Consider the following 15142-nt stretch of genomic DNA (forward strand, 5'->3'; position numbering starts at 1 on the left):
TCAGAGTCCCACCCTCAGCTCTCCTCCCGTGGTTTTTACGGCCACATGCATCCTGATGGCTCTCAGAACCATTTGCCCAGGCTTGCTCTCTTAGCTCCAAACCCCAGTAATCTCCATGTCAATTGGAAACCTCCACTTCAATGTCTCCGGGTCTTCAGATCCAACAGGTCCCAAACTAAGTGTATTATCTACATCATCATCCAAGTCTAGGCTCCTCCTGCATTTCCTGTGTCCTTTAGTGGTAAACCATCGACCCCAATACCTGGGTTACAAATCAGGCATCCGGTCATTCTGGATTCTTACCTAACCTGACATCCAACCAGTCACTGATCCTGACAATTCTACCTCGTAAATAAATGCTTCTCAAATCTGTCCACTCCTCTCTATGCCTACACAGTTGCCTGACTTTCCACTCTCTGTCATCTTTGGCCTACTGCAGTAGGACCCTCCTTAGGCCTCTCTGTTCCAGTTTCTTCCCCCTCATCAGTGCCAAACCAATCTTGTGACTCTTCCACGTAAAACTTTAAATGGCAAACGAAATGCCTATAGGACAAAATCCAGCTTCCTGAATATGATATGACAGAGATTAGAAGTGTGTGTATGTTTTCTTTTATGCCACTATAGGAAGAGATGTCCTTGTGTTCACCCCAGGAGTCTAAATCAATTTCCTGGCATAGAAAGTAGCTTCTTTCAGGGGGAGGACTTCTGTTGTAGAGGTCCAAGACCCCGGGAACTGTCAGGGTCTTTGTCAATGGAGTGGTATAGAATAAGACCCTTGGTGTTTGAGGGGTAACAAAGAGGAAGCAGAGCTGGTGTCCCACCCGGGACTTGTGACTCAGGTTGATGTGGACCTTTGCCTAGACCTTGAATCTGGATGTTTATACAGCAAAACAAACACAAATAACAATAGCCAAGAAAAAATATGCAAAAGAAGAATATGAGAAATTCATTCTTGAGAAAGATATTGGAGATCATGGTTAACAAATCAAATTGTAACTGGGCTAAGAATAGATTGAAAAATTCAGTAAGATTCCATAGAGAATCCAGAAATGGATCTCAGTCCATGTGAGAACTTAATAGATGATAATAGGGTAGTTGAAATCAGGAAAGGCCATCCATCAGAAAAGAAAAATAAAGTAAGATAAAGTCAAGCATTTGTCTTAAAAGTATAAAACAAAAATAACTTAAACCCTATGAGAAAAATCTAGGAAATGACATGGATGTAGCAGAGGAGATCACTTTAAAAACAAACAAACAAACAAACCCTAAAAACCAGAAGCTAAAATAGTGAAGATAGGTATATTTGGATTATTTGGATGATATTTCTTTTCTTTTTCTTTCTGTCTTTTCTTGTGCACTGGGGATTGAACCCAGGGGAACTCTACCACCAAGCTACATTCCCAGCCCTTTAAAAGTATGTTTTGTTTTGAAACAGGATCTCACTAGGTTGCCCAAATCCGTCTCAAACTTGTGATCCTTCTGCCTTAGCCTCTCAAGCAGCTGGAATTACAGGCCTGCCATAGTGCCCAGCAAGATAAGTATATTTGGACTACATGAGATCCCCAAATTTTAGCTGGGGTTGTAGCTCAGTGGTAGAGCACTTGCCTAGCATATGTGAGGCACTGGGTTCAATCCTCAGCACCACATAAAAATAAATAAATAAAGGTATTGTGCCCATCTACAACCATATATATATGTATTGCTGGGGGCGGTAGTACATCACAGCTCAAGAGGCTGAGATAGGAGGATAGGGAGTTCAAAGCCAGCCTCAGCAAAAGTGAGGTGCTAAGCAACTCAGTGAAAAACCTGTCTCTAAATAAAATATGTCTGGGATGTAGCTCAATGGTTGAGACCCTGAGTTCAATCCCCAGTACCTGTATCCCCCCAAAAAGAAATAACAAAAATATCTATAATATGATCATATTACCTATAAACTGAACAATAACAATATATATATGTATATGAATATGACTGATTACGTAAGCATCCCATCATTGTTCAAGTGGACTGTTCCCTCTGAAGGTTTGGGGGAGAAGGCTTGCCTTTTTGACTCTGGTCATTGCCCACAATCCTTTGCTTCTTAGCTTCCTTGGTTTGCAGCTCTAACTCTCTGGTCTTGGCCTCCGTCTTCACATGGTGTCCGACTGGGCCCCAATTTTTCTCTTCTCATAAGGACACCACCAGCACTGGATTAGGACCCACCCTAATCCAGCATGACCTTATTTAACCTGAATATATCTGCAAAGACCCTATTTCTAAATAAAATCACATTCACAAGTGTCAGGGCTTAAGACTTCAACATATCTTTGGGGGGGACATAACTTAACTCAGAGCAGGCTTTCAGTTAGACACTGGGTGAAATAGTTTTTAACTTCAGTTGAAGTCACATTAATAGAAAAATTTATAGAAACTTTAACAAAGAATAAAGTTTTAATAATCTTAGGGAAAGTCTAATAAAAGCACAATGTACTCTGATCTATAGCCAATAATCCACGTCAATATGGGGGGAGTGAAGTAAAATAACAAAACAAGTTCAGGTGGGAATGGGGATTATGAGAGATATCATAGAAGACTCCCACCCTTTTACCTGTTTCCTTCTTCAGACCCAAGAAACACAAATATAATAAAATTTCTACATTACATGGTTTGTACCTTAATTGCATTTAGAAAAAAGTGACTTACCACAGGTTGAAAGTGGAAGTTAGGATCAAGACTAGAACTCACATTTTATATATATATATATATATATATATATATATATATATATATATATACACACACACACATATATAAAATGTTTATGTGTGATGCTGAGAATCGAACCCAGTGCATCACACATGCTAGGCAAGGCTCCACCACTGAGCCACAAACCCAGCCCACCAGAACCCACGTTTTTAAATCAAGGAAGGGGCACTACTTCTAGTGTCTTTGGTTCAAAACAGAATATTCTATAGACCTATTGTTTTCATTAACTAAGCTCAAGAAACAAAGCTGACTAACTCTTGGCTGGAAGGAATACGCAGAATTCAGTGTGAGAAAGCTTTGCAGCTGAATTGGGAGAAAAAAAGTTGAGAAATGATAGGCAAGAAAAAGAGACAATGGTGTGATTCAGAAACAGAACTGTAAAACAATTCAGCATTTTCAGGGAGACAATGAAAGTCTGATAGTTTCTTGGGTTTAGGGACACAGCATTTTCACAAATTCTGACTGAGAGCTCCCTTTTCGGGCTATAACCCAAGGAGGGATTTTCTTCACTCTGTCTCTGGCCTGAAGAATGGGGTTAGCGTCTTCTTGCCTATTCAATCATTCTCAGAAAAGTAATTCCCCTTGCTGGTCCCAAGGCTGATACAGAGACCCAGAGCAAGTGAATTGTCTTGTTTTAAATCTTGGAGATTTGAAGCAGGACTCTCTACTATTACCCCTGAGAATATTAGGCTAGGGTGAAATGAATTCCCAGCCAAAGTGGATGCTATCATCTTTGTTTTCTTAATTAATCCAATTACTAAGTGGTACACAATGATGGTAGTCATTGCACAGTTGCAAGGGTTCAGACATAACCCACAGGTGTCCCTGTAATCCAGAAAACCCACCTACAGAAAGGGATTTGTCAGGTTCTTTGCCAGCTACACTGAATTGTTAATGGCTGGTTTTGAGGGAAGTAATTTAAGCTGTAAGCCTATCTGAACCTTCATAGGTAATATGGCTGTAAAACATATAGCAATCGAGATTCTCACATCAGATTACTGGGCCAAGGTCCAGAGACCAACTACCAGGCAGAGAGATGGCCGACATCCAGATGCTCTTTGTCCCCAGGAGTGGACTCCCAGCAATCCAATCTCAGCCCTCTTTTGGCAACTGCTGTTGGATCCAAGTTACAGAACCCTGGCCATTCTAATTTGTTGGAAGGCACCAGCTCTAACATTTAGTTCAACTCTTCCTCAGAGAATTAAGCAGTGATTTTTACTATTCTAAAAAAATGTTCTGCAAAAGGAAAGGGTGTTATAAAAAAAGACTTGCAATGAGAAAGAATTAAGAAATGGAATCTCTTTCTGTACTTTTACCAGGAAGTAAAGTCCTTCTCAGAGGCTCCAGAAATATACCTTCTATATCTCATTAGCCAGAAGTTGGTCATGTGAATAGTCCTAGACCAATCACTGACAAAGGTGTGGACTGCCCTGACCCACTGTAACATGATCAGATTTATTCCTTGAAGGTGGGGAGGCTTGCACTTTTCTTACCTAATTGTTGCACTTCCTATAACCTGAACAGTATGAATCACAATGGCATTGGAAAAGAATAGGAAATAGGAGACCAATTAATTCAGGTATCAATCCGTTACTCTTTATATAACAGGGCAAACATAACTTTCTATCTTGTCAAATTCGACATCAACCTTGAAAGGGGAGCAAAAGTTCTTCTCTAGGTCTGTGTTGAGTGTAAGTAGCCCACATATAGGCCCAACCATCCACTGTGAGATCAATCGATTTCAACATAAGGGCGGTTCTTAGAGCCAGCTGAAAATCTGAAACATAAATCCTTTACTAATTTTCCACAGAATTTGTCAGGTTTGATAAAATTGTAAAAGAGCACAGAAGAAAGAGAAAGAACTTCAGAAATCAAGGAAACACGAACATCACAAAAGAACAAAGTAAACTTAATAAAGGTTGAAATAGACTTTGAAGCTACATCTATTAAACCATGCTTAATGATTGTAAATGACCAAATAGTCCCTAGTTATGAATGACAGAAATAATACAAGATGAAAGGCACTGCTGCAGAAGTTAAAATGTCAGGTTATGTGCAATGTCAAGAACTAAATCTATTTTTGAACACAAAGATACATGTGTGCGGTGTGTAATTTTATTAATAGAAAATCCATTTCTCTTGCCTTTATTAAAATAAACAACAAATATTTACTGAACATTGCTTTGAAAAGGTGCCCAGTTACTCTCCTGCCAAGATCTAACTCTAGTTCTGTCAGTGAAGAGCTGGGTGTACAAGACGGGGGCTCTGGCATTCTGAAAGGTGACCTTGACCACAGGCCACAGCACTTCTGCCTCTCTGAACTTGACCATGTTCTTACTCTTGGCAATTTTCATATCCTCAGTTGTAAAATGGGAACCACTGATCCTAGAGTGCTTCGGTCTTGGTTAATTGTAGATTCCTGAGCAGTGGTAGCTAACCTTGAATACTTGGGAACTTATTAGATTTGCAAATTCCAGGACCCCATCCCAGGCCTACTGAATCAGAAATTCTGGGGTAGACTCAGCAATCAGGGTTTTAACAGGCTGTCCTGGGATCCTGACATCTCCTCCAGTCTGAGAACCATCGGGGAAGTGCAAGGGCAATTAACCAGATTTTCCAGGTGTAAAACCAGCTCAATGTCCTGCAATCTGTGACCCTGAACAAGTTAGTCAAGGGGCCTCAATTTCCACATCATCACGATGAGGATAATAGTTCCATCTGTCTCAGGACTGCTCTGAGGCTTGAATGAGTTAATACACAGAAAGTGCTTAAAATAGGGCCTAGCTCACAGCAAGTGTTTAATAGATGACAGCTGGTATAATTAATGATTAATAGTTCTATTGTGGTTCTCGGTCTGCTATGAATGTTTCCAGGGCAAGGGTTAGTGGAGTGAGGTGACAGGCACAGTATGGTGATGTTTTGGCACCCCAACACCTTCCTCCTGTTCTATAGCTTCCGCTCCACTCCTACCCAAACTGATTTGAGGAAATTTGGGAATGGTAGGGATATTTAAAAAAAAAAAGATCTTGGCCAAGAAATTGTTAAGTCTGGTCATGTTGAGATATTCAGCGAGCTGCTTAAACCACGTTGGGATTGTTTATCACTGTGCATCACCGGGCTTAAACCAGGGTGAACTGGTCCTTATGAGAGCAATCTCACTTTTAGGGGTTACAAGGAGCTGTACCAGGGACTGAACCTGGGGACACTCGACCACTGAGCCACATCCCCAGCCCTATTTTGTATTTTATTTAGAGACAGGGTCTCACTCAGTTGCTTAGCACCTCACTTTTGCTGAGGCTGGCTTTGAACACGTGATCCTCCAGTCTTATTTTTTAAATGTTAATAGTCTTTTGATTTAAGAAGTAACTCATAAGAAAGCATGAATATTGTATGATTCCACTTATTTGACTACCCAGAGGAGTCAGATTTCATGGATACAGGGAGTGGTTTTGCCAGAGTCTGGGGGGAAGGGGAAATGAGAAATTATTGTTTAATGAGCACAGACTTTCAGTTTGGGAAAAAGAAAAAATGTTCTGGAGCAGGGAGTGGTGAGTGACGGTTGTGCAACAATATACTTAATGCTACAGAATTGTTCACTGAAAAACGGTCAAGTGGTAAATTAACGCTATGTATATTTTACAATAATAAAAATGTGAAAATAGAACTATTAATAAAAAGGTATCACATGGAACTAAGGGGTGGAATATACAGTAAGATAGTTTTTAACAAGGCAGAATTCTAGGGTGCAGGTAATATTCTATTCCTTATCCTGGATGGTGGTTTCATAGGTTTTGATTTTATAATATTTTGTCAAGCTATTCTTCTATGCAATTTTGTGCCTCTATGTTATGTTTCATAATAAAAAGTTGGGACAGTGTATGGGAGTGATGAATACTTCAAAATAATCAGTCATGAACTTACAAATCTAGCCAGAGATAATCACTATCAATGATTTTAATTATTTCCTTTCTTTTCTTCTCTGCGTATGTATTTGTTATTCACTCATTTATTCAACCAGCATCTATAGGACACTATTTTAAGTGCTAGGATGTATTACTTATCTATGGCTGAGTTGAGAATTACCCCAAAACTTAGCATCTTGTTTCAACTAGTATTTATTTTCTTAGAATGTCTGTAGGTTAGGAATCTGGACATGGTTTGCCTTGATGAATTTAAGACCTCTCATGAGGATGTGGTCACAATAGGCCATTGTCTCATATAAAACCTAGAAAGGATCCACTTCCAGGCTCACTGTCCTGACTCTTGGACCTAGGGACCTGAGTTCCTGGCTAGTTATTGGCTTGAGGCCTCTTGCAGTTCCTTGCTGAGGGATGTCTTCACAGGGTTGCTGGCTTCTCCACAGATGCCCTTGCAAACCCAGAATCTATCATTAGTCAGAAGTCCCCAACCGTGTATGGTAAAGCCCTAATTTAAAGTATCTCATAATGTTACCGTATAGGGTCTTGAAAGTCAAATGAGGTAATAACAGTGGGGTTTACTCTGATAGGACTTGTGTCCTCACAAAAAGAGGAAGAGGGCTGGGATGGAGCTCCGTGGTGGAGCACTCTCCTAGCCCACACAAGGCCTTGGGTTTGCTCCCCTGCACTGGAAGAGAAGAGAAAATAAAAGGTGAAAAAATAAAAGAAAAGAAAGGACAAAAAATAAGAAATGAAAAGACACCAGGGATTCATGTGCACAGAGGAAGGACCATGTGAAGACGCAGCTAGGAGGCAAAGAAAGCCTCAATCCAACAACTTGACCTTGGTCTTTAGAATGCTAAGGAATAAATTTCTGTTGTTTACGCCCTGCCCCAGCTTGTGGCATTTGGTTGTGGCAGCCCTAGCAAATGAAGACATTAGACCTCTCCTCTCCCATCTCCACCTGACTTCCCATTCGGTTCCTGTCAGGGCTGAAGTGCCTCCAACCACCTATAGAGCCCTCTGCAGTCCAGCCCTACCCTTTTCTGCAACCTTGTCTCCGGCCCCTCTCGTTCGTTCTGTTCTAGTCGCTCAGCACTTTGCTTTCCCTCCAACACAGCATCTGGGTCCTTTGCCCTTGCTGGCAGTTCTGCTGAGACGCTCCTTCCCCAGACAGGCACGTGGCCCTCACCTTCACCAGCTTCCCTTCTTGCTCATCCCTGCCCATCCATCTAAAAGAACACTGCCCACAGCCACGTGTGATAGGTAGCAAACGTCTGTATTCTCATCGATGTAGGAGGCTGAGGCAGGAGGGTAACTAGTTCAAGGCCAGCTTCAGCAACTTACTGAGACCCTGTCTCAAAAAATAGAAAAGGCTGGGGATGTGGCTCAATGGTAAAGGGCCCCTGGGTAAGCAGTGCCCACGCATGACGCCCAACTCTTGCTGGCTTTGGCTTTCTTTCTCTTTTTAGCTCTCATCGCTCATCTAAAACATACTATATATTTTACTTATTTATTGTTTTATTGTCTGTCTCTATGCCAGAATGAAATTTCCAAGATGGGGGATGTGCATCTTTTTTTTCCACTGCTGAAGCTTCAGGGTCTGAAGGGTGTCTTACACATAGTCCCTGCTCCATATTTATTTCTTGCATGAATTAAAACAAAATTTGAAGGCAGAGAATTTTTTTTTTAAATTTAAATATATTTGATTATCAACAGTTCAGATACAATGCGGAGTCACTTGTATTTACTCCTCTGTTTTGTCTATTCATGTCCTTTGGACATTTGCTTTAGTCAACTATTTTGCTGCTGGGACCAAAAGACCAGACCAGAGCCATGTAGAGGAGGAAAAGTTTATTTGGTGCTCACAGTTTCTGAGGTCTCAGTCCATAGACAGCCGGTTCCATTGCTCTGGGCCGGAGATCCAGCAGAACATCATAGCAGAAGAGGAAGGACCAGACAATCAGGAAGCACAAAGACCTCTGCTGACCCGGGACCAAATAAATAAGGCAAAGACGCCCCTCGTGACTTACCTCCTCCAGCTGCACCCGAATTGCCAATTAAATCGGTTAATCCATTCAAGTGGATTAATGCACCGATCAGGCTCTCACAACCCAATCCTTTCGCCTCTAAACTTTCTTGCATTGTCTTCACACATGAGGTTTTCAGGGACCCCTCATGTCTAAACCTTAATAGTCATGTTTAAAAATTAATAGTCTAAATAGAATGCTGTCTCTGTGTTGATAGTGTCTCTCCTCCAGATATTAGTACCTAGTATGAGTTAGACAGGGGGGAGATCTATATGCCATGTATTGTGACATATATTTTGTCAATAGCCTTTAAATTATTTCTCAAGAAAAATATATTTTTATGTGGTTAAATCTACTCTGAGGTCTTTCTCTGAGATAAATTTAGGAGGTTATTGTTGATTTTTTTAAAAGTTTTTGGTGCTGGGCTTAACCCCAGTGGTGCTTCTACCACTGAGATCCATCTCTGGCCCTTTCTTATTTTTCATTTTGAAACAGGGTCTCACTAAGTTGCTTAGGGCCTCACGAATTTTGGTTGGCCTCAAATTTGTGATCCTCCTGTCTTGATTCCCTGTTTGCTGGGATGACAGGTGTTTGCCACTGTTCCCATTTCAGCTTGGTTTTAAAGCAGCAATTTTGAATAATTCAGTCAACTCCCTAGGAAATCTTCCTGCCTTTATTTCCAGAGATCCCTCTGATGTTCATTTATATGAAACTCACTGACTGGGGCAGGCAGAAATAAGGTGTTTTTCTGTAAAGAGTGTCTGTTTTTATAGCAATAATGACAAATGGATCTTGCCCTGGTGAAATCATAATTGTCAACAAACAGTCATGCAGGTTTAGGAATTCTTTAAATTCTTATTTTTATTTTATTTTTTAAATATTTATTTTTTTAGTCATAGGTGAACACAATCTCTTTATTTATTTTATGTGGTGCTGAGGATCGAACCCAATGCCTCACACATGCTAGGCAAGTGCTATACCTCTGAGCCACAACTCCAGCCCTTATTTTTATTTGTTATGGTGCTGTCCAGGGTCCAGTTCTACCAGATTTGAGTTTTGTGGCTGATGGTTTGTCTCAGCAGCAAGATACTGTGCATTTTCTAAGCTGACTTGTTTCTAGATGCCAATCACCAAATTAGCCTTTCCTAGTCCAAGGTCCTATTTTGCAAACTCTGGCGGAAAAAAAAAAAAAAAAAATATATATATATATATATATATATATATATATATATATATATATATATATATATATATATCTCAAAGCACACGCACAAAAAAAAAATTATTGGTTCTCTCCTTCCTTCCTTCCTTCCTTCCTGGGATTGAACCCAGGGGCACTTAAGCACCGAACCACATCCCTATCCCTTTTTTGTATTTTATTTAGAGACAGGGTCTCACTGAGTTGTTTAGGTCCTCGATAAGTTGCCTTAGCTGGCTTTGAACTCACAATCCTCCTGCCTCAGCCTCCTGAGATCTGGGATTACAGGCGTGCACCACCACGCCTGGCTATTGTATATTCAGATATACATGACAGCAGAGTGTATTTTGACATCTTATACATTCATGGAGTATAATTTCCCATTCTTGTGGTTGTACATGGTGTAGAGTTTCATTGGTCCTATATTCATATATGAACATAGGAAAGTATTGTCTGATTCATTCTACTGTCTTTCCTATTCTCTGCCTTCCTCCCTTCCCTTCATTCCTCTTTGTCTAATCCCATGGGCTTCTATTCTTTCCCTCCTCAACCTCCCTGTTGTGAGTCAGCATCCACATATCAGAGAGAACATTTGGGCTTTGTTTTTTGGGGACTGGCTTATTTCACTTAGCCTGCTATTCTCCAGTTCCATCCATTTACCTGCAAATGCCATAATTTCATTCTTCTTTGTCTCTGAGTACTATTCCATTGTGTATATATAGCATATTTTCTTTATCCATTCATCTGTTGAAGGGCACCTAGGTTGGTTCCATAGCTTGGCTATCATGAATTAAGCTGCTACAAACATTGACAAGACGAGTTGAGACCTTGAGCCCTCAAAAGCAAGATGGCGGTTCTCTTGAGGCTGGGTGTCCTCTGCGGTGCTCAAGGAGGCAGAGCTCTGTTCCTCCGAACCCCACTGGTCAGATCTGCTCAGCATTTCTCCAGGATCAACCTACCCCAGAATGGACTGGAACACAGCACATTAACCTGTCACCAAACCGCCATTCTGGTTCCAAGGCTGCATCTCTTCACTGGACTAGTGAGAGGGTTGTCAGTGTTTTGCTCCTGGGCCTGCTTCCAGCTGCATATTTGAATCCTTGCTCTGCAATGGACTACTCCTTGGCTGCAGTCCTCACTCTTCATAGTCAGTGGGGCCTTGGACAAGTTGTCACTGACTATGTTCATGGGGATGCATGGCAGAAAGCTGCCAAGGCAGGCCTTTTGGCACTCTCAGCTTTAACCTTTGCTGGGCTTTGTTATTTCAACTATCATGACGTGGGCATCTGCAAAGCTGTTGCCATGCTGTGGAAGCTTTGACCTTTTTGACTTGAGAATTGATTGTGTGCCTCTGCCTCTGCTCTGTCATTCAACTCACAATAAGGAGGAAATAACAGAAAGCTCATTGGTGGGCAAACCTTCTTCTAATCACATGGTTATTTTATAATTTCATTGTTGAGGAAAAGGTTTGAGAGGAAATGTATTCAAGAAATGATGAGACCCAGTTCTGCATTCTAGTGAGTTAATGGGGTTGTCTTCAAGCTCATGAGACTCACAGTATGACCTAAGCTTTATGTATGAGCTTTTGCTTTTGTCAGTCTCTTAAAGAGAATTTGGCTTTATTGTTACCAATATATGATCATTTCTGCATTTGTCTTGGAAGTAAGGGACAAAGGGAAAGACTGTTAATTCATGACTTTGCAAAAAATTAGATAGTGTTTACTTTTTGAAACTTCCCTGTCCAGTTGATACCAGCTACTGATGGTTTTATGTCCCAGGGAAACTTTAAAATGCTAAAATCTCCAATTACATATTTCTATATCCTAAGAAGGAAAGATTGGAGAGCTTCTGAATTTAGAGATGCTCCAGTTAGAGAAGAAGTCTTCCTTGTAGACATATCAGAATATTACAAATTCCCAACAGATATAATCCTCCAATGTGTTTTACTTGTCTTAAAATAATCTGTCCACAAATATAAAACTAAAAATAACAAATTACTTTCCCACTGTGGGAATTGGTAATAAGAAAATGTATTCCATGAAAAGAAAATTAAAAAAATAAAATGAAATATAATAAAATGTATTCTACTCTTTAAAAAAAATAAACATTGACGAGAAGCACACACACACACACACACGCAAAGAAATTTTTTTTTTTAAGTAATGTGCTAAATTTTACACAGGAGTAAATATTAAATGACTGCAGAGGTTGCTAGTAACTAGAACAGACACCAGCAAAAACTGACCAATCAGAAAAGACACCAGCAGCCAGTCTAACCAATCAGAACAAAAGCCAGCTGTAAATGACCAGCATTGCCCTCCATTCTGAGACCCGCTCTTGGATAGTGAGACCAGGAGTGTCAAACATCTGCTCTGGGATACAAGGCACTGTTGTCTTATCTCGAGACTTCACAGCAAATGACATCCTAGAGCTCATTGGAAGCCCCCCCTCCCCCCGCAAAGTAACCTCCTTTGAAGCCTTCAGCAAAGCCACCTTTACCAAGCTCTGGCTGTAGCAGAGTCATCAGAAGAGAGGGAAGAGGGAAGCTGTTTGTAAGTTGGAGATAAGTAGTGTTAGAGGTGTTTGGGGTGAACTGCTTACGGGTTGCAAAGTCGTGGCTGTCAATGTCATACTGCCAGCATCCAGAATCTCCAAGATCTTGAGAAATCTTTGGGAGGGGTGTAGATTTCCTGAAAATAGGATGTGGTTTCAAGATATCATCATCATCATCATCATTTAATTAAAGGAAAGGGTATGTCTGGAAGAGTAAAACCATTGGGCATGCTTTAGCATGGACATATTGAAAAACCAGGGGAAGGTTTAAGAACACCATCTTCAGAGTCAGGTGAACACTAGGTGTGGTTCAGACACAAGATAAGTGACCTAAATCATGCGCTTTTCCCAAAATCTCCTTTATCTTTAAAGTGAGTATAATACTGGCATCCACTCCCCTAGGGTAGCCATGAGGGTTAAAAGGAGTAACCCTTGTGTCCATTTGCTGGGCACAGTGAATGAAACAGTCAATACTGGCTGTCACTGCAGAATCCCTGCCGTCCTCACCACCAACACCATGCAAAAACTCCAGTTAAGGATGTTCTCACATTCCCTCCTAATCTCTAAGAGACAGAGAGCAGGGTTGCAACTCATGAATGGGAGAGGCCAGATCAAGGGCTGGGAGAAAAAATGCCAGGGCAGGGTAATGGACTGTTAGTTCCAAAGATTCCCAAGGGGTCAACACAGGGAAGTCACAACACTGAGGGGAGCTAGCTTCATTTGGCTTTAGGGAAGAAGAGAAGGGAAGTCCTTGGGGGCGAGGTTTGATTGTCCACGTATCTGTTTAGAGATTTGGGAAGGAGGTTAGCAGTGGTCATAAAATACCAAGGCAGGTTTTGAGAAGCACAATTTTAGACTAAGAGGGCCTCTCAGTCTCAAATTTTATTCCTTGATTTTCTTTTTTTTTTTTTTTTAAATCACCTCTAGGACATTTAAGGTAGTCAGAGTAAAATGTTTTCTTGGTGATTTTTGGTCAGCACTGGTAAGATGAGGTGAGGTGGGGTTAGAGGCCAGATCAGGTGAGGCCAGGTCAGGTAGGTACTGTCATGCTCTGCGGGAGGGAATGTAAATAAATGTAACCTCTTTGGACAGCAACTTGACAATGTGCTACACAATATCTTTGGTGTGGTGTTCCATGGAAATGATCAGAAATTTGGCCAGTTAAAGGGAGGCCATCAGTATTGTTTATGGGAGTGTCAAAAAGCACATTATAGTGATATTGTGTGCATGTACGAATATGTTACAACAAATCCCGTCAGTATGTACAACTATAATACACCAGTAAAAATGTGGGAAAAATTAAATTTTAAAAGCACATAAAAATACTGTGAAGGAACTCATAAAAATTTGACCAGTTCTTATATTTGGGTAGTGTGATTATTAAAGTACAATGATTACTTCATTGTACTTTAAAAACTTGCCTAAATTTCTCCAATATGTTACTTATAAGAAAATCTGTTTAAAAATAAATGGATTATTTTTAGGGCAGTGAAATAGTAATGGTGGGAATATCTCATACAGGGGGACTGAGGTATAGGGAGGAGGCCAGTGTGGGTGGAGATGGGGTTGGAGAGATGGGATTTTAAAGAGCTTTGCCTCCAACTCTGAATGAATGGAAGATCACCAGAGTACTTCAAGTAGACAGGACATCTAGCTGCAGTGGTTCTCAGCCTTGGCTGCACAGTGGATCTCCTGAGAAGCTTTATAAATCTTGAGTCCCCCATTTAAGCAGCTCCAGTGCTGCTGTTACTGCTGGGGCTCCTGGGTTTGGGTGGGGACTGAAGCCTAGCTTCTGATCTGGTCCCTTCTGGTGTTTGGTCTCTATCTTCATCTCTTTTGTGTAACTATAACAGAATGCCCGAGACCAAGTAATTGACACAAAACAGAGATTTCTTTCTTATAGTGCTGGGAGCTGGGAAGACCAATGTCAAGGTGCTAGCACCTGGGGAGGCCTTCTTGCCCCATCATCCCAGAGCAGAAGGCAGAGGGCAAAAGCAAGAGAGAGCGAGCCTGCTGGCCTCACCTTTACAACCAGCCCACGCTTGAGTTAAGTAACCTCTCCTGTGATGACAGCCTGAGCTCAGTCACGAGGGCAGAGTGCGCAGACCTCACCTCTCCTTAGGCCTCACTGCCCAACACTGTCATACTGGGGATTAAGTTTCCTACACATGAACTTGGGGGGACATCATCAAACCACAGTGCCTTTTCTAGTGACGCTGCTCTTTCTCAGTTTTTTGAGAATCTGGATGAAGAACAGAGATGCTATTTATTGGAGAAAACCCTTGGAGCACCATCATGAATCAGCCATGTGTGTGTGTGTGTGTGTGTATGTGTGTGTCTGTGTGTGTGTGTGTGTGTGTGTTTCCTCCGGCCACATTCAACTACCCAAAGAGCAGTGCCATCTTGGTGGTGAATTACCAGGGTGAAATGGGAGAGGGTAGGACTAACAGATTGTAGGTCCTGGTGGGATCAAAGATTATTGGTCAAAACATCAAGTTGAAACTGATCCTGGTGGTGCCTGCTACCAGGGAGGTTAAGGCAGAAGGATCATGAGCTCAAAGCCAGCCTTGAACTTAGCAAGGCCCTGTCTCTATGTTAATCAATTAATTAAAACACCAAGTTGTATACTTAAAGGTATACGATTTCTATTTGTAAATTATACCCCAAGAAAACTGGGAGGAAATAGAATTGTTGGAGTC

The 15142-nt window shown here is 41.2% G+C and overlaps 1 pseudogene; it reads left to right on the forward strand.

Moving 5' to 3' along the window:
• The first annotated feature begins 10720 nt into the window (after nucleotides 1–10720).
• Nucleotides 10721–11317, forward strand: LOC114093274 (succinate dehydrogenase [ubiquinone] cytochrome b small subunit, mitochondrial pseudogene; annotated as a pseudogene).
• The last annotated feature ends 3825 nt before the right edge of the window (nucleotides 11318–15142 follow it).

Source organism: Marmota flaviventris, chromosome 7 (genome assembly GCF_047511675.1).
Source record: "Marmota flaviventris isolate mMarFla1 chromosome 7, mMarFla1.hap1, whole genome shotgun sequence".
Lineage (NCBI taxonomy): Eukaryota > Metazoa > Chordata > Mammalia > Rodentia > Sciuridae > Marmota > Marmota flaviventris.